The sequence below is a fragment of the Hibiscus syriacus genome, unplaced genomic scaffold (assembly GCF_006381635.1).
Source record: "Hibiscus syriacus cultivar Baekdansim isolate YM2019G1 unplaced genomic scaffold, ASM638163v2 tig00112289_pilon, whole genome shotgun sequence".
NCBI classification, from domain to species: Eukaryota; Viridiplantae; Streptophyta; class Magnoliopsida; order Malvales; family Malvaceae; genus Hibiscus; species Hibiscus syriacus.
In genome coordinates, this window is record NW_024063295.1 from 2,226,312 (window position 1) to 2,247,979 (window position 21,668).

Here is a 21,668-nt window from a genome sequence, read left to right on the forward strand (position 1 = left end):
CCACATTTTCCAGCATAAAATAGTGACCAAATTGCATATAAACGAAAATAAGAGTAACTGAAGACATAAATAGATCAACTTTCAACAATACAGGAAACAGTGGACCAAAACATAAACCTATTATAATTTAAGGACCACGCACATGGATTAGCACTTTCATTTAATAACTAAAATGAAGGTTTATAGAACCTGCGAGGATCCAAACTGGAAATTTACCACGCGCGAAATTACAAAAACCATCCCCTTGAAACGACACCGTTTCAAATGTGTTATATAAGGCCGAAACTCAAGCCAAACATTCATCTAGTTTCATTTTCTTCTTCACTTTGTAGACTAAAGGAGAGAGAGAGAAGGAGAGAAAACTCTCAAGATTTAAAGAGATCTTTTTGACTTTCGTATTTCCGATGGCCCTCGAAGTAACCGACGAACATCAAGACAAGGTAAACTTCATTCTTTTCTTTTGATCTTCCTCTTTCTTTCTTTTTATTTCCCTTTTTTCATTTCGAATGCTTTCAGTTATTTCCTCTATCTCTTTCTTTGTCTTTTTTCTTCTCACCGAATCTCTTTGTCTTAAGACTCTCTCTGATTCCCCTTTAAAAACCCCTTTGTATGCTGATATATTGAAGCCAATCCCCCTGGGATTTCCTTTTGATTTGTTCTTATATTTTAATGGGTTGTTTGACTGATGGAGTGATTTACTGATTTGTTTTCTGTGTTGATGTTGATTGACTTTCAGTCACTGTAGATTGAAACAAATAGCATGACATTGGATGCGAGGAGCTCTGGTGGAGGCGTACGTGAGCTGAGAGCCGAATGGTTAGCATGTGCATCACACATGTGGCAGATCAGACGGTCCATGTCCATTGGCGGTAATGGCTAGATGTCATTTAGGGTTAAAACCCTAATCCGAGTTTAAGCTAACTGACTTTAGACCGGTTCGGGTCAGATCCTGGATCGGGTTTGGGTACTGTTGGGTTCTCTTGCAGTGGGTTGGGTTAATTGTTGTAGTTGGGGCTGCAAAAAATATATAATTAATAATAATAATAATAATAATAATATTTTTAGACCCGGACATAAAACGGATGTTTACAGCTGTCGCTCTTTACCCATTCTTGTGTTAATAAGAATAGGGAAAAGATGAAAAAGACAATAATTTTTTGTCCGGTTCTCTTTCTTACTTTGAAATTTGATATGTTTTTGTTTGGGACGACGCTGCTCATACGTGATGAAGAGTTTTGATTGTCTAAGGGTGACACGACTCATACGTGATAAGGAGATCTGGTCAGTGGATGACACGGTTCCTACGCGATGAAGACGGCTAACCATCTTTAGAAATGATGATAACACGGTTCCTACACGATGAGGACGGCTGGTTATCTAGAGGTGACACGACTCCTACGTGATGAGGAGGTCTGGTCAATGGATGATACGGTTTATACGTGTTGAGGATAGCAGACCATCTTTAGGGATGATAACACGGTTCCTACGTGATGAGAATGGCTGGTTATCTAAAGGTGACACGACTCCTACGTGATAAAGAGATCTGGTCGGTGGATGACATGGTTCCTACGTGATGAGGATGGTAGATCATATTTAGGGATGATAACACGATTCTTACGTGATGAGGACGGATGGTTATCTAAGGGTATTACGGCTCCTATGTGATGAGGAGGTCTAGTCGATGGATGACGTGGTTCATACGCGATGAGGATGGTAGACCATCTTTAGGGATAATGGTTTCAAGAGAAACCGACTCAAGAGATACAAACTTGTTTCAAGGGAAACAGACTCAAAGATGGTGTTTCAAGAGAAATTGTCTCAAGAGAAACAAAATTCGTTTCAAGGGAAACGATCTCAAAGATGGGTGTTTCAAGAGAAACTGTCTCAAGGGAGGCAAAATTCGTTTCAAGGGAAACGATCTCAAAGATGGGTGCTTCATAAGAAATTGTCTCAAAGTAGAAAAAATTTGTTTCAAGAGAAACAATCTCAAAGGTTAGTGTTTCATGAGAATCTATCTTAATGGAGACAAAATTTGTTTCTAGGGAAATAATCTCAAAGGTTAGTGTTTCATGAGAAACTGTCTTAAGGTAGACAAAATTTATTTCAAGGGAAACAATCTCAAAGTTTGTCTCAAGGAAGACTGTGTCAAGTGAGACAAATTTTTTTTTATAGAAAACAATCTCAAATGAGATTAACTTTTTTTCAAGTGAAACAAACTCAAATTTTGTATTTCAAAGGAAAAATGTCTCAAGCGAGACAATATTTATTTTGAGAGAAATTGTCTCAAGTAAGACAATTTTTGTTTTTAAGAAAATAATCTCAAGGTCGATAGTGAGTCTGCTTGTTCTTGCATGTTGAGGAAATGCCTTCAAAATATCTGATCATTCACTCCAGGATGTTGAATATGTAGATGACATTGTTTCTTTATACATTTACGACTAATTATCTTGGATATTTATGTATGTCATGATGAAGTTTGTTTGATGTGTTTGATTTGATGAATTATTGAGTTTATCCTCAAGAGAGGGGAAAAATGTCTTTAATGCACATGATGATGAATGTTTGATTCAAAGATGCAAATTTCATGTATCATGTATATATGTGTTGATGTATGTTTATGTTGATGTATGTTTTCTTGGTGGGAATGATTGCATAAGCAGTCTTCATTCTATTCCTGATTCAATTGTCTTCATTTTCCACCAATGCGTACTCTTTCAAACCTCGACCTGAGACACTTTGTTTTCCTTGCCCCATCAAAATTTTACCCCAAATATTTGGCTTACCTTACCCCAACTTCAACCATGAGCTTCGGAAAGATATTTGTTGAATTCTAATATAAGCCTCCATAGAGATTATTTTGTTTGAAAATGTTTTTCTTCTTTTTTATTTTCAAAATTTTAAAAAAAAATCAAAAAGAATTTCGAAAAAAATATTACCTCCTTCTAAGTTTCACAATTGAAACAAATCGTAAAATAGGAGTTCATCGAATATCAAAAGAATCAACTGCTCTTTTAATCTTTGATAGCTGCAAATATTTGATAAATATCAAGATTGACAGGTTGGTTTTGAGGTTGGATACCTACATTTTAAGGTTTATTTCATCTATTTATCCTTTTTCTTTTTTGGTCATCGTGCAAATTAGGACATGTCCCTCTTTCTTGGTTTGGCATTTTGATCGGAGGTGGACAAAATGACACAACTAGCATAGTCAATTGCTAGACTCTTTAGAACACTTTTGTTTCAGTTCTTTGAAATCTTCCATTTGTTCAACTTTCATAGGTTCCTCTAGCCAAGGTAGTGCAAAAATATCGGTCTAAAAATGAGATTTCTGAGTGATCTTGTAAAGTTGACTATAACATGGGTTCCTCAACTCACTTACTCCATATTCACCAAAACTCCTTATTTAGTAAATTTGATTTAATCTGCCGTTGTTTGGCTATATGAATTCAGCTTTATTGTACATATATATTTTATAATTACCTTTGTTCGACTAGCTGAAGGATTCAAGTCGTCACAAAGTCTTCGACTTTACAATCATAGTGGAGCAAACATCGAATTACCAAGTACCCAATCAATGTCATGGTTTGAATGTAATCTATTCATAAAGCCAGAGCTTTCTAGTTTCCTCTATTACCAATTGCTTTAGCGGAATAGCTCAGCTTTATTGTATATATATATATATATATATATATATTCTGGGTATATGGATTTCACTTCTTAAGCTTGTCGAGAAGAACCTGTTATAGTCCAGTGTTTGTTGAAGGTCAGAAAATCTCATAGTTAGAGTTCAATTCCCTAGCAACTGATCTAAACTAGATTCACATACTCGACCATTCCATCTGTGAAGATCATGACCTTCATTGAACCTCATTAACAAAAATAAAAACCAATTAGTTTTGCAATTTCATGTGTCATATGCCCCATTTTATCCGCTCCTGACACATACCTGAATTCCAAGTCCTTTGATTGCTTCTTCATGTGAAGAGAAAACTAGTTAGGTCCATGTAAGAGAAGGGTATGTATTCTGGTATATATTTTGGAGTAGGAAAGGGGGTTTTTATTTTACAAGGTATTTACAACCTCAAATATTAAAAAACTTTTAATTAAGATGATATTCAAGGAATTGCAAGATTAAAATTTGCTCATTGCTCATTTCCTCAAAATGAAGCATTTTATTTAAAATATTCTAAAGTTAAGTGACTTACAAACATTCAAACATAGAAAGAAAAAGAAAAATAATATCAAACAAGATGACATGTTTTTTATGGGAATGCAGCAAAATACTTGATAGATGCCCCAGCCTACTTCTGAATAGAATGCCCCATTACACATTGAATGTCAATGCCCTTGAATCGATTAGATCTTGGACCTTTCATTTCAATGCCCCACAATTCTCAGTGGTGTGCCCCAAGCTCCCAACATGATAGTTTCATATAACGTTAATATCATGACCTTTAGGATATGGGGCCTCTCTTAGTTTGTATTGAACCAGAGTTACAAGGTTATTCTAAACTAGCGTTGGGCAAAATTCCTCATACGTCATTAGAATTGGATCGATGAGAGTCCTTTCATGGAACATCTTATGAGGTTTGGTCCCCTGGTTATTTATATAAAACCCCACTATGTTAATCTCAGCTCATTTCTCAATACTAGTACTGCTAGTGCATCTTATCATGTCTTTCTTGATAGCTCTTTCAACCATTTCTCCACACATGATAATGTTAGAGAAACTCTTAGTGGCATCCCCTATCATATGACTGATATAAGGAGATTTTAATGTGTCGATGAATAGAGTGATAAAAATTTTCAATCATTGATGGATGCACTTGAGATGTAATATCCCTCCATCGTTGAGGGTACTATCAGAAGCTCTCATCATTCTTCATCTCCATATTTTGCAGCGTTGTTCGATCAGGGGCCATATCAGACATGTGTTTGTATTGTCCCAGAAAGGCACGAGCCAAATCCTTCCAAGAAAAGATTTGAGTACGACTCAGTTGATTATACCACTTAGAAGCGGTCCAGTCAGACTGTCTTGAAAGCAATAGATCAACATGTGATCATTGTTAGTGTACCCAGTCATCCTTCGAATAAACATCGTGAGATGGGCATTAGGGAAATTGGTTTTATTATACATTTCAAAGTCGGGCATCTTGAATCTGGGTGGGAGCACCAAGTCAGAAACTAAAACTAGTTCTGTTGCATCCATTTCATTTTGAGAGATTTGTCCACTCATTCCCTTGAAGGTTTCTCTGCACCACTATTTTAAGCTCTCCGGGATCTTATTGTTGGCTCTTTTCATCTCATTAGGATCTGACTTGTTGTGATCAATGAGATTACTCCGAGGATCTTACATGGTTACAAGAGTTTTAGTGGCGGGGAAGCCTACTGGTGGCTTGGAAGCTTGGGGAGAAATGAGTATTTGTGGATTAACGTGTTCCATCACACATTCAGAGGCTTCTCTGATCGAGGAAATCTTCTCTTTTCCTCTTTCTTGGTTGAGTCCATTCAGTTTTGCTACAATTTGATCAACCATGTCATTTTGGTTTTACAAGATATGATCCACGGTGGCCTTATGTGCCTGCTCCATTTTTGCTTCCCACTCTATTTGCATCTTTCGCAAATTCTCTTCCAGCCCTTTCTTTAATTTATCAGATTTTGTATCCATTCTCAGTACTGTGTGAATGCAGTTGCACAGTTAGAAACACTTCCTCAGAGTTCCCCATAAGATATGATTAATGCATGTAAAAATGCTTAAATGAATGCTATGCAGAATGCAATGATGCAAATGCATATGCTAAAATATTGATCCCAACGGTGAATATCATAGAACAATTTCCACCAGAGATAAAAGCCTTCACATTGCAAGACTGTCCATTTTACAGAAATACTTTCGTTTAGGTGTTGAGTCTGAAATGGATCACTGCTTCGTCTCAGATCTTCGTCCTTGAAAATGATGCCCCTCAAATGCTTCATAACCTAACTCCGTTAATGCCCCCGACAGTGCTGAAGTCAATGCGTCACTCCTTGATGATTAGTGAATAAATGATCGTAAATAAGAATATACTGTTGGATTACTTCTTGGATCAATAGATTATCATTCCATTCTTGAATGTTGCACGATCTTCGAGCAAGTCTCATTTTTGTACTCTGAACTTCTTTTAGCTTTCGGTACATGTTTGTGTATGTGACTGCTTGATTGAAAACTTTTATGTCTTCTTGTGAAAATTTTCTCTTGAATATCCCCTTGCGGATCAATATTTTTGCATTATGTCATGACAATGCAATGCAAAGAATGATGAAAAATGACACAAACAAAAGAAAAGAAATAAGTTAATACAAGTAAGATAATCAATAGAGTTAAAAGATGTTATCTACAAATAAATATAACACCTACCCAATCATGATATCTACCCGAGCATGCTTTCAATAGATAACAATCCTATCCGGACATGTTTTCTACCCAAAATGATTAATTTCAAGAAAGTAATCCTAACTGCATGATATCTCATTCGCATACTTTTATTCAAAAAGAATAAATATATTCTACAAACTTAAAGTAAAAGATAAAGGTTTAGAAACACTCCTCCTTTTTGTACACTTATTTCGGGTACCTACTAACAGACAGAGGTTCGGTATGACTATACCTAGGGTGACCGCTCTATGGTTCACTATATGCATGGTTTCGGCTCTATGACGAAAGGGTACCCAAATTGTCCTTGATGTCAGTGTCTCATTGGGCTGCCAAACCCTCGATCCTCACCCATTACAGGTTTCGAATGGAGTGAGTTCAATTTGAGAGGATTCACTGCCTTACACCTATACGAGGAATAAATCCCTACGAATGTATGAGGTTTGTATCCCATGGGTTATTTGCTAAAACTCATACGAAGAATAAATTCTTATGAGAGTAAAGCATTCACCCTGACTTACTTGGATCGATGCTTAGGTCTAGAGCTTATGTCATGCAAATGCACGTGATGTATGTGAGGAGGAGCGTACAAACCTTTGACTCAAAAGGAAAATGAAACAAGGAAAAAACCATGATAAAAACTGAAAAACATAAATTAAAATGTTAGTATGATAATTCAAAGAAATAAACAAATTAAAAAAGCTTCAATAAATGAATCATAAGCTAACTATAGACTCAAAATCATAATTTTCACCACAACAACAATGAGTAAGCAACTTACAACCTAACTTTCTAAAAAAAGTCCCCAGCGGAGTCGTCAAGCTATCATAACCATTTATTTTGAAAAATAATTAAATATTATTAAAAAAACACTTATGACTTTATTTTGAAAATTTTGGTTATTTGGAATTAATTTGGATGAAATTGGATAGGAATCGCCATCGACCTTTGGGTTAGGTAGGTCGAATACCTAAAAATGTCTTTTAAAATAATTTTAAGAAAAAAATCGTTTTTAAGACAAAAATTAGTCTGTGTTTACTAGAAATTCGATTTAATAGGTCCGGGAGTTGGTTACGCGTTGGGAATGATAAGCACCCCACAACGCCCAAAATTTGGTACTTAATCGCTTACACATTGTCGTAATGGTGGAATTTATTAATCGAATATAATGTTAAAATATGATCATTTATTAAGTTGCTTCAAATTATTTATTATTAGGAAAAATTCTTTAACTTGAAAAGAAATCTCGAAATTAACAATCCTCCATCGGAAAAGCTAACTCACCTATTTCTTATCAGTAAAAGAATATTCTCTTCTCATTGATTTAAAAAACGCGAATCAAATATAAAATGAAAACCGACATTTGCGTAGAATAAACTAACACATAAAAAAGCATTGAATTATTTGAATAAACAAGATTTAATTAATAAAATGAACAATATTTATTTCGAGTTACCATTTCGTTTGAATGTCATATCAGATCGCACTACTTTGATCAAGCAGTGCTTTCCACACTCATTCTACAAATCGGTGTTCTTGAAACTATTCGAATAATATTAATAGATAAAAAAGTACAATGGCAGCAAATGAGATTGGAAACATGTTCATTAACGAATAGAGGAATATAAAATAAGAATGAAATAAATATATATATAGATGATTTATGCATACACATATCATCACAAAATATATATAATAAATAAATAAATCTAATGCAAATATGGCTAACAACATATATCCTACATAAAACATATAAAATCATAATATACAAACAATGCTACACATATGTACAAATTTGTATGTGTATATATATACACACACATAAACATACACATATAAATATTTAATATCACTTGCGTATCAGTGTTTACAAAATGTGCACATGCTAAGTTAAGGGTCGATATATATAATACACAAACAATATAGGAATCAAAATATATGAATACAGAACTACATGGAGCTAATCATACAATAATCCACATTTTTTCAACATAAAATAGTGACCAAATTGCATATAAACGAAAATAAGAGTAACTGAAGACATAAATAGATCAACTTTCAACAATACAGGAAATAAGGGACCAAAACATAAACCTATTATAATTTAATGACCACACACATGGATTAACCCTTTTACTTAATGACTAAAATAAAGGTTTACAGAACCTACGAGGATCCAAACTGGAAATTTCCCACACGCAAAATTACATAAACCATCCCCTTGAAATGACACTGTTTCACCCGTGTTATATAAGGTCGAAACTCAAGCCAAACATTCGTCCAGTTTCATTTTCTTCTTCATGTTGTAGACTAAAGGATAAAGAGAGGGAGAGAAAGCTCTCAAGAGCTTCAACTAGTGCCAACGATTTTCAGAATTTGGCGAGCCTCTGCCGTATCCGTCGCCGCTGATCGATGACAACTGCTGTCTATCGGTGACGTAAGAGAGAGATAAAGACGTTGCTCAAAACTTCTTCTTATCTGGATCGAGAATACGAGCCTCATTTAAGCAAATGACGCCTCAAAACTCGTAGATAAAAAGAGATCATTTCGACTTTCGTATTTTCGGCGGCCCTCGAAGTAGCCGACGAACATCGAGATGGGGAATACTTCCTTCTTTTCTTTTGATCTTCCTTTTTCTTTCTTTTTATTTCCCTTTTTTGTTTCGAATGCTTTCATTGATTTTCTCTCTCTCTTTCTTTGTCTTTTTTCTTCTCACCAAATCCCTCTGTCTCAAGACTCTCTCTTTGATTCCCCCTTTGAAAACCCCTTTGCATGTTGATATATTGAAGCCAATCCCCATGGGATTTCCTTTTGATTTTTTCTTATATTTTAATGGGTTGTTTGGATGGAGTGATTTGCTAATTTTCTTTCTGTGTTAATGTTGATTGACTTTCGGTCACTGTAGATTGAAACAAACTGCATGACAGTGGCGACGTACGCAAGCGGGGAGCCAAAGGGTTGGTTCATGCATCACACGCACGACATATCGGACGTTCCATGTCCATTGGCGGTAGCGGCTGAATGTCATTTAGGGTTAAAATCCTAATTTGGATTTGGGTCAGCTAACTTTGGATCGGATCAATTCGGGTCGGGTCCTGGACCGAGTTTGGGTATTGTTGGGTTCTCTTGCAGTGGGTTGGGTTGGGTTGGGTTAATTGTTGTAGTTGGACCTACAAAAATTTATTTAATTGATTAATTAATTAATAATAATAATAATAATAATATTTTTTAGACCCGGATAAAAATGGGTGTCTACATTTTCAATCTCATATATGTCTTGTTCTTATTCCTGCAATCACGGATTTAAATTACAGTCGCATTCGTATTTTTTTATTGTGTCTTGTTTAACAGAAATGTATATATAATAATAATATTTTTTAGACCCGGACAAAAATGGGTGTCTACATTCTCAATCTCATATATGTCTTGTTCTTATTCCTGCAATCACGGATTTAAATTACAGTCGCAGTCGCATTTTTTTATTGTGTCTTGTTTAACATAAATGTATATCTAACGGATGATATTATGGTTATGCAAAACGGTTTATGAGAATAGCGTTACCGTCAGGGATTCAAAAAATGGTCGTGTAACGATATAACGGTTGTTATATCGCGGTATCGACGGCCCTCGTTATCGATATTAGTCGAAATCACGATGTGAAACAAATTCACACCCATAACGGTCGATAACGACCGTAATTTAATGGGTAACGGTCGATCGCGACTATAACAGACCGTTTTTCCCGTTAATCCCCGTTACAACACCAAACATCAAGTTTGATTCTGTAATTCCCCTAATTGTTTCTTCAAATCTCTATTTCTTTCCAAGTTGTTTATGTAATTCCTCTAATTGTTGCTTCAAGCTTTCATCTAAAGAAGAATAAGGCCACGAGATGGGTGTATTGAGATCCAAAGTCTAGGATAAGGACAAAGTCTGATTTCACCGCTTTCGGGTCTATTTTAGGTTTAAGGTTTAAGGGATAGGTGGTGGTGGTCAAAACGGTGGGAGGGTTTAAGGAGGAAGGCTGATGGAAATTAGAGTTTTGATATAGGCAGGAAATAGGGCTTTTTATTTACATGTAAAAATGAGCAAAATATATAACTTACTTTGTTTTAGGGTAAATTATCTAAATGGGCACTCAACTTTTAAGTCACTAACATTTCAATAAAACATCATTTCAATTTGGTAATCTAACTTAAGAACGTTTAGATAATTAAAATATTTTTATAATTTAATTATTAAACCATTATATTTCTTAGTAAACATATAATATATTAATAACAGATTCCAAAAACTTAAATATAAATCAAATCTAAATATTAATTGAGATTTATAACTCAAATTAATAATTTAGATGTTTTAGATTATTTTTTTGGATTTATAAAATAACTCCAAAAAGTAAATTTTAAAGGTAAAAGGAATATGATTTTTATAGAGTTTTTGAATTTGAGTAATATATATGTAGAATGTATATATTATGAATAATTAAAAAATTATTAAGTAAATATTTTTTTCATCCTAATCTTCGATTTTGTTTTTTGAAACGTTCGGGAAATCCCTGAGGCCTAGAAAGAAAAATCAGTCTCCATGTTTGGGCTAATGGGCTACTTTTGGAGGAGTTTTGGGGTAGGTAACCTAATATAAGGTTAAAGAAATACGTGACCTAAATTATTATAAAACGTGATCTTAATGTTATAAACAACATAACATTTTAAGTTACATGCAACCTAAAAGATCATATTTTTTTAACATTATCGGTTCAACCTTAAATATTATGAGAAGGTAACATTTTTTATTGCAACCTTAAATATTACGAAGAATATTTGCACCCAAAAAAAGTAAGGAAAAGTTAACATTTTAAGAAAAAGTAAGAAAAAACATGTTATGTGTAACCTAAAATATTATGTTGTTTGTAATATTTTAGGTCGCATCTTTCCAAAGACAGGTAAGTAATTCGTTCTTTTGTAGTTTTAAGATTTCAATAAAAACGTTATTTCTTTAGTAACATCCAATTGTTCCATTGAAAACTTTCTGTAGCCCTACTCTATGTTGAACTCAATATTTTCTATTTTTTTATTTTTTATGAGTTAATATAATATTCTTAAGAAATTTAAAAATAAATACAAAAATAATTAATGATGATAAAAATTATTTTTATGTATTAATAAAAGTCTATAAGTGTTACAAAATACTCTAAAAATCATTAAAATTGATTTTATATAATTATAATTACTATATTTTATAATAAGTTGTACGAATTTAAAAAAAAATCAGGTCCACGATATCCGCAGTGACCGCGATAACATCCGTTACGTCTGCGACCGTTTTAAACGCAACCGAAAACATGACCGCAATTTGAATCCTCGCTATATACTAGTGTTATCTTGATAGTGGACCGTAGTCTGCAATCGACCAGACATGTTTTTTATGTTGTTTGACAATGGGTTTTCTTTCTTTTTTTCAATGATTCAGTCTTCTTTGTCTTCGGTTTTGGTGTTCTTGTTTCTTAATTTTCTGGGTGATTCTGTTCAGTCTGAAAATCCCATTTCCCAGTTCAAAAGTGGTTGCTGAGATGTTCTTTTTCTTCTTCCTTTTGCAAGATCTTAGTAGAAATACGTTCTTGAATGCCGTGAAAGGTTAGACAATTTCTTTTTTCAGCTTAATCTGTTTATTTATTTATCAATCTTAGATATGAACAAAACTCCACCCTGATTTTAAAACATTAGACTCATCCGAGAAAGTTATAAATATAATTCGAAAACTCAAATTTTTTTATTATTAAATAGTGGGTTGATTTTAAAATTTGAGCTTAATCTCTTAATTTTAGATGATATATGTATATCATATATATAAAAGAATATAAAATATATATATATGTATACAATATATGATTATATAAAACCGTTTAAATTAGAATTAAATCACACCATAATATTATAAGTATGAATAATTAAAGTCAAAGATAAATTCGAACAACTCAACTTGAAAATATTCTAAACAAAATTTGAGTCATAAAATAGTACTTCTTAACCAATTGTGTTTGTTATCTTTTGCTTGTCAGGAAATGAATTGTGTGGGAGCGGAGTCGGAACTCGGGTCTCGGCGAACCAGTATGCAGTCAACACCGCTGCTCTGCGAAGGGTAGTACAGAACGTATATGAGAATGTCAATTCGAAGCTGTTGATCATTGCGCCGGGCGGGTTCTATGATTCGGATTGGTTCAAAACAAGACAACCAAATCCTTAGATGTTGTCACTCACCACATATACAACCTCGGACCAGGTATGATTCACCATGTACAATCCAGTATTTGAATCTTCCAGGAGCTTAAGACTTGACAATCGTTTTATCCGTGTAGGAGTCGATGACATCTTGTTGAAAAGATTCTCAATCCTTCGGTTCTCGATGGCGAGTCTGAAACATTCAGTGGCCCCCATAACATCATCAAGAGTCCCTCGACTTCGGCAGTTGCTGTTAGAGTATGACCAAAGACCAATCATATGATGATTGTAATAATACTTTTATTTACCGATTTTATTGAATAAAGGCATTGCCGCTATTATTTTCATTTATATATATGTGTTTAACATAAACTGGAAGATAATAAAGTCCATATAATGACATAATTGTTATTATTAAAAGATCCCTAGTCAAGTATTATTATGGGCATGGATAATAATAATACGCTTAAGACTAACATATTATTGATTGATGACAATGAGTTATCATTGACATAGAGATGTCAGAATTGATACATGATTATATTGTTAGAGAACAATGTATTGGATTGACTGACCATGAGCATATGTCTTGGATTATTATGTGACAGGCATAACATTGCTCATAGTGATGACTATATGTATGATCCTTAGACTTGAGATCAATACTATCCCAACATATATTGTTGTATGTTTTGATGCAGCTAAACAAGCTCCGTAATTGGTTGCTCTATAAAGACTGTTATTGAATATATCTCAATATATATAGTGGGTGTGTATGATTAAGATAGGATTTGTCCTTCCTACATAATAGGAAATATATCATAGGCCACTTGATTGAGTAAGACTATAAACGCATGGCCATGCTCGAATAAGTTGATATGAGATATCATAAACTATTCGTTAATTAAAGTCTACTCTAGATATCAAGAAACAATAGATGGGCTATACAAGTGTGACTATTCCAAGACTTGTGCCTATTATAGATATAAAGGACATAAGGATGTAATATATAAAAGAGTAATCACCAAGATGATATGTCGAATCATATTTTCTTGTAACTTTGGTGACAATGATATATTGCTAGATGTCACTCATTGTATGTAATATTAGAATTGCTCTAATAATTACTGTTAACGTTACAAGAACCTACAAGGTCACAACCTAGGATTGAAATGAGCAAAGATGTACAATTTGTTGTACGTTACTAAAATATATATCTAGAGTTAATTAAATATATGTTTTAATAATCCCGAATATTTAATTTCAATTAATTAAATATAGATTTAATTAATTTGAAATAATAAAACCCTAATATGATTAGGGTAACTTGGCTATAAAAGGGTGTGTTAGGGGTAGCAGCGTTTTTACACAACACACTCAAAACCTTTAGCCGTTTTCTCTCAAAATAGTTTTGGGGAAAACAAAGATTGCTCTCAATTGGGTGAACTGAGTAGAGGCCGAGACGTGATTTCGTGGAGGCTTAAGATTCGAACCGATCTACACCACCAATATTCACTGTTGTCCTTGTTGTTTTTCAAGGAACCCACTGTAAGTATTCGCATCTCTTCCTCCCGATTTCAGTTTTTCGTACTTGGATCGCTGGTGAGACCGTCGAGTTTTGTTTCCGCTGCGCCGAAGGTCCCAACAGTTGCCTGGGTGGGTGAGGCCGAAGGAGCTTACAACAGTGGCCAAGATCTTGTTACAAATGCATTGTGTTCAGTTTCTGCTAAAGTGGTAATGCCTTGCTATCCAGAAGCTTAGACCGTTCGGTTCGATAGATTTATGATCGGTATTAACCGGAGACATGAAATGCAGGTACTTAGATCAACTCGGCATGGCATCGAAGTATGATACGAAAACATATTGCATACAATCACTGATTGGTGGGAATTATGGTTTACTAAACACCACCAACTTTGAACAAAATCCATACTACTACAGGTTATTATGCTTTCTTTAATTCTTTCATTACGAGACTCTTGGCCTAACGATTCAGGACATCAATAACTTTCTTGATAGGGATGCGGTGGCGGGTTAATGAACGTTGCTCTTGTTGAAGAATCAAACCTAGAAAGCTCTAGACTCGATGAAGAACAATGGAGAATGAATAGGGGAAGGTGGTGGCAGCAAATAGGGTTCTTAGAGTTTCTTTTAGGTGCTGGAAACAAGGTAAGAAACAAGATAAAGAAAATATAAAGGAATTGCAAATAAAATAAGATAACCAAGAAATCAAAAGATCTCCCTTATAAAGGTGAACGATAAAGATGATTGATGGCGTAGATGGATATGTGGAAAATCGATGGATAATGTCCTATCAAGCCCTCATAGTCTCAATGAAAAGGCAAACACGATAATATGGCTCTAACCAACCCTCCTAGTCGCGATGAAAAGGCAAATTGGAGTGTGAAGATTAATCTCCCTCACAAGAACTTGAAAGAACTCAAGGAGAAGAAGCTTCGAAGGCACAAGGCAATCAGCACTTGCAAAAACGGACTCTCGTTGTATTATTAATCAAAGAAATCTTGATTACAAATTTGAATGAAGCCTCCTTTATATATGGGCTGAGTTCTAAAGGTCCTAAATAACTAAAGAATAAAATAATAATAAACTAGTCATGTCTTAACTCTAATTCCTAATAAAATAATAATAACTAAAAATATTATTTTAAACCAACCTTAATTCCTAATAAAATAATAAATATAAACCTAAAAGATAATTCATCATCCTATATTAAACTATATCACAAATAATCAATATAAATATTGAAAATTCGTAATATTTACAAAATCTCGTATTAATCCCGTATAGGATTTCCTGCATGCACCGTCTTCAGTAAAATGACCATATCTTGAGTTCCCGATATCGGATTGATGCGATTCAAGAACCTTTGGAAAGATAAGAGACATACAGTTGTATATATAGACATATTGACCAAATAAGATCAGGATACCATTCAAAAAGTCATCACAAGTCTGCCGCTGTTCTGGTCTTCTTTTCCAAGGCATGGACGAGTGGATCATTTGGAAGAGTTATTACTTCTTCCTTTGATGTGAGCCTTTTGATGCATGTATCATCCTCCCTTTCTTCAAAAAGATTCGTCCTCAAATCTGAAACATTAAAGGGAGCAATATTAGAATCGTTTAATGATTCATTCACATTAGGCTTACCGAATAGATATGCTTTGAATCTTCGAGACTTTGTTCTTCTAATAGGTTCGAGTAGAAACATTAGTCTAAAGAAGCATGTATTATGGACTCTGGTACATGTATCATTCCCCCACTCCTCAAAAGGATTTGTCCTCGAATATGAAAATCCAAGAGAAAAAGAATTAGATGTGTTGGAAGAAAAAATTGCGAAACATTTACCAGGATCAATGTGATGTGTCTTTATGCGTTTTAGTCGAGGTTTCTTCTTTGTAGGAACTGATTTCTTGTAGTCTTGAAATCCTCTTTTGCATACAAGTCTTGTAATATGATGTTTAGGTTGAAATTCAACATGGTGCCGACCACTGTTGGTTTTCTGTATGATTGCTTCAGATAATTTCTCCATGGTTTTATTCGTGTGTGGCGAGAATGAGTGATTAAAAACCATATCAACTGGTTTGTTAAAGTAATCCCTTAAGTCTCTTAAGAGTGGTTCATGAATTAAGAATTCTCTATAGGAGATTTTTGGACTGTAGAACCTGTTTAGTATGGGTAGAAATATCATAAATATCTGAGTTAATGTGATATACATCTTTGATATGTTCAATTCTCGGAATAGTAGTATGCGTTTGATAGGTAAGAGTATACCTTCATGGTATTGCATCGTCTACTATGTCTTGTTTACCTCGGTCTGTTATGCACTTAAAGGAGTTATGTTTAGTACGGATGACAACTTCACGAGCTTTACCTTGTAAAAAGGAAAAGAAGTACGTTAGAATGTCATTAAAATGAATAATAAAATACTTACCTTTGGATTCCCATAAATCATGACTCTTCATTGATATGACATAGTGATTAGCGCTTTCAGGTGGTAACCCGTCAGGAGGGTCACCTAGTACTATTCAACAACTCTTGGCGATATAAGATGGTGTGGGCCAGTCTTGTGTTGCTTTTACTTTCTCATCATTTACATGGATTCCCTGTGCACGAACTATAAAGCATGTGGAGTTGTTCAAGTCATGTTTCGTCGTTAAGATGGCGTCACGACTAAGGCTTTTCTGGATGTAGCCTTTTTGTAACAAATCCAACTCTTTGGTTTCTTCGAGATTGTATGTTTGACGATGTATGATGGAACCTTGAATTAGATTGGTTTGGTGTTGTTTTCCTCTTTTTAGTGGTAGCTTGTTAGGTAGATCACCTAACACTTCTTGAAAATCCTGTAAAATATATGAAAACACACTAGGCAAATCCTTGTTAATGTTAGAAATCGAAATAATTGATTCCCTAAAGTGAACAAGGATGCAAGGTTGTTTGTAAATAAGGTTCTCTCTCAATTCTTTTGTACTCACACATAGATTTTGAGTCACACTTTTCTTCTTACATTTAGGTTCACTCACCTCCCATGGGTCATTATTCTTTTGGCTTTTGTAACTAGTGACCTCTTTTGCTTTTGCCTCTTTCTCAACTTTTTCTTTTTTTTTCTTTCCCTACCTCCTCACAAATTATCATTTGATCTTTAGGGACTGGAAGTGTGTCATTCTTTGCTGGTCGTTCTTTCTCCTTGTCAGGTTTTTCATCTCTTGGCTTTTTTAGAGAATATGGAGTAGAAAATGAGGAAGGATTTGAAGGATTACATTGGTAAGAGGATGAAGTACCTTGGTAATGTTCACTGAATCGAGATCTCCTTTGGATTTTTGCTTCGATTGTCATTGCTTTCTTTAGTGTATCTTCAAGGTTTTCGTACCCTTGTAGATCAAGAAGATCAATGATGTTTGAGTTTAAGCCGATGACGAATATTGACACGGTGACCTCTTCTTTTTCGGTTATGTTAGCCCTATTGAGTAAGGACTGCATCTCCTTATAGTACTCTTCAACTAAACTTCTACCTTGTCGAAGTTGGTGTAGTCGTAGTTTAACTTCTCGTGTATAATGTGTCGGTAGGAATCGCTTCCTCATGGTTTGTTTGAGGTTGATCCAAGAAGTGATTGTTGGAATTTGGAAGTTCTGGATCTTTTTCCTTGTTTGCATCCACCAAGTTCGAGCATATCCTTCGAATTGCATGGTGATGAGGTCAACTTGTTTAGCTTGGGGAAAGTCATGGTATGCGAACGCGAGATCAACTTTTCCTTCCCATTCGATGTACCTGTCTAGATCATTGTCTCCTTTGAAAGACGGGATCGTGAACTTTGGTTTTGCAAAGAGTTTGGGTGCTTGGAAACGTGGTTGTTCTCACCCGGATACTAAAAGTTTAGCATTGTTTGGTTTTGGATTCTAGTTTGGTAGATCCAGTTGTGGTTCTTTTCATTCTCTCACGATTTCATCAAATCTTTCAACTTGAGTCGTGAGTCGGGAAAGTGCGGCTAAGATAGCCGTAAGTGTCTTGTTGTTATTGTCGCCCATCCTGAAATCATAACACTCAAAAGAAAATTTTAAAGTAAAATAAAAATAAAAGAAAGAAAATTCAACAAAGCAAGAAACCTCACAAGTCAATCCAAGAAAGTAACACAATGAGAGGCAAGTAAGCCGATCTTGTACTCTTTAAAATTCACTTTACCAAGTAGTCTTCCACAATTCGTATCGGAGTTTGATTACTAGCAAAGGCAATAAGAAAACCTAAAAGTTCTAAGAGGCCAAAAAAGAGATAGACTCCAAGAGAACGAGAATGCAAGGAAGGAAGAAGTATGCAAACTCTTTAATCCTACTAACACAAGAAAGATAATGTGTTAGATAATGCAAAAGAACAATAAAAAGGAAAAACAAAAGAACCTAAAGCACTAAGAGTCAAAGAAAAAAAAAACCAAACCAGAAAACCTAAAAAACGCTGGATCAACTTGAGCAACGTTTTTGAGGGAGTTACCGGTGTCCAATAATTTTGGAAAAATTCTTAAATGTCTTTCGATGCGTCAAGAAACCACCTGTAAAATTTCAAAACCAAATACCTTCAGTAGTATCCAGTAGAGTCTGTTGAACGGTGAGTCATCAAACAATCTGTTTTTCGTGATCGCTTTGTTTGAAGGTGTTCTTGATCTCCAAAAATTCTTATTTTTTGTGTGAATAATCTTGAATATATGGAGTTTCAATATGGAAATTTTCACCACGAAATTTCTCCTGTAGAATTTTCAAGAAATTCAACAAGATTCTAGACCGAATCTGTCGATGAAATTTGAATGATGTATTTGAAGACTCTAATGAACTCCGAATGAGGTGAAATTTGGACTGGATATTACTATTAGGATGAATATGAGATTTGAATAATATCAACCCTAAATTCATTTGTTTTCAATTTTTCAATTTTTGTGACTTTTTTTTGCTTTTTTATTTTTCTCTTTTTTCGGCCTTTTTCTTCTTTTTTTTGAAAAATTGTAAACTAACAAGAAAGATTTGAATCTAAATTAAAATTAAATAACAAGAACCTGAAACGATGAATCTTTTGTGAACTAGCTCCGTTGGGTACCTTGATGGTTTTGTGTCCAAAAACAAGCAAGATTGTTCGCTTCTTTCCAAGAATTGGCCCAAATCCGATACCAATTGATAGGGGAAGCGGTGGTGGGTTAATGAATGTTTCTCTTGTTGAAGAATCAAACCTAGAAAGCTCTAGACTCGATGAAGAACAATGGGGAATGAATAGGGGAAGGTGGCGACATAAAGTAGGGTTCTTAGAGTTTCTTTTAGGTGCTGAAAACAAGGTAAAAAACAAGATTAAAACAAGATAAAGAAAAGATAAAGGAATTGCAAATAAAATAAGATAACCAAGAAATCAAAAGATCTCCCTTATGAAGGTGAACAGTAAAGATGATTGATGGCGTGGATAGATAATGTCCTATCGAGCCCTCCTAGTCGCAATGAAAAGGAAAACACGATAATATGTCTCTAGCCAACGCTCCTAGTCGCGATAAAAAGGCAAATTGGAGTGTGAAGATTAATCTCCCTCACAAGAACTTGAAAGAACTCAAGGAGAAAAAGCTTCGAATGCACAAGGCAATCAGCACTTGCAAAAACGAACTCTCGTTGTATTATTAATCAAAGAAATCTTGATTACAAAGTTGAATGAAGCTTCCTTTATATAGGGACTGAGTTCTAAAGGTCCTAAATAACTAAAGAATAAAATAATAATAAACTAATCATGTATTAACTCTAATTCCTAATAAAATAATAATAACTAAAAATATTGTTTTAAACCAACCTTAATTCCTAATAAAATAATAAATCAGATCCTAAAAGATAATTCATCATCCTATATTAAATTATATCACAAATAATCAATATAAATATTGAAAATTCGTAATATTTACAAAATCTCGTATTAATCCCGTATAGGATTTCCTGCATGCACCGTCTTCAGTAAAATGACCATATCTTGAGTTCCCGATATCGGATTGATGCGATTCAAGAACCATTGGAAAGATAAGAGACAGAAGATTATATCTTCAGAAGACATATTGACCAAATAAGATCAGGATACCATTCAAAAAGTCATCGCAAGTCTGCCGCTGTTCTGGTCTTCTTTTCCAAGGCTTGGACGAGTGAATCATTTGGAAGAGTTATTACTTCTTCCTTTGATGTGAGCCATGTGATGCATGTATCAGTTCTTCTTTCTCTGTTGCAGCGCCCTTCTTTGGCACCAGCTAATGGGAAGAAATGTTCTCTCGACGAGCTTCACCGGAGCTGAAAAGATCCACTCATACACTCACTGTGCGAAACAATCAGTAAGTTCATCTCATATCCAATTATTAAAGCCAGTAATCTTACCTTTCTTAGAGTACAAGTTTCCAATCTTGCAGAAAGGCATTACACTACTATTGATCAACCTAGACAAAAACACTACAGTTCAAGCAAAGCTTGCGTTCAACGGTACAATGACCTTGCGACGCAAGCACCGCTCACGAACGTCGCATCATAAGCATAAGATCCCTAAAACAACAGTTATCAAGCTGCCTAAAGGCAGCTATTCTAAAATAAGAAGAGAGGAATACCATCTAAGAGCAAAAGACTGAAATTTACAGAGTCAAACCATGCTACTTAATGGAAACATTTTAAGCGTAAATTCGTCGGGGACAATACCTCAATTGGAGCCTGTACATGTAAATACGGCGGAGTCGATAATGGTTGCTCCGTTATCCATTGTGTTCGCTCACATGCCGGATGTTACTGTCGCTGCTTGCAAGGTACAACCGTAGAGGGAACTAAAATCGGTTCCTTTTAGTGATTCATTGTTTGAATAATAAATGTAACATATTACAAATGTTTCATTATTTTTCTCCATAGTGAATTATTTAAAATACCTTTTTTCCCCATAATCACTCACAATTTCCTTCATCTCAGAGTTTTTTTTTCCATGTCGCTACAAGTTTTTGTTTTTCTTCTATTATCTGTGTTTAACACATTGACCCTTCAAGAATCCTTCAAACACGTGAAAATTTAGGAAAAATGACCTCCAATAATTAGTTGTCTAGATAGATTCCTCCGTTCACCGGAGTTGTTAAAGGATCTTGACCTCCGAGAATAAGAGCATCATTATTCCTCTGATAGGTTGGAGTGTATAAACAAGACTCCTAGACATGACCACCCACGTGATCTATCAAAACAAAATTCAAGATCTAATTTAATCAGTTAATTTGTGAATAATCATAATAACCTTATATCTGACACTGTCGTCCGAGAACCACTATAAATCTCTCCGCCACGATTAAGCTGGGGCTAGAGACTTTCTCTTTCACACCCTTCTTTAACTCTTCCATGGAAAAACACTAGACAACCACTATCCTCTCATCAGTTGTAACTCTATACTTAAAGCATAAATGATAAACCGCCAATGAGTGATGAGACCCACTTATTTCCATCAACAATATTAAACATGGTAAAGTTGGGCACTTCATCTATATCCGAGTAACG

At 34.7% G+C, this 21,668-nt stretch overlaps 1 pseudogene; it reads left to right on the top strand.

The window, feature by feature from the left end:
• The first annotated feature begins 404 nt into the window (after positions 1 to 404).
• LOC120177445 lies at positions 405 to 21,020 on the top strand (annotated as a pseudogene).
• Positions 21,021 to 21,668: the final 648 nt, after the last annotated feature.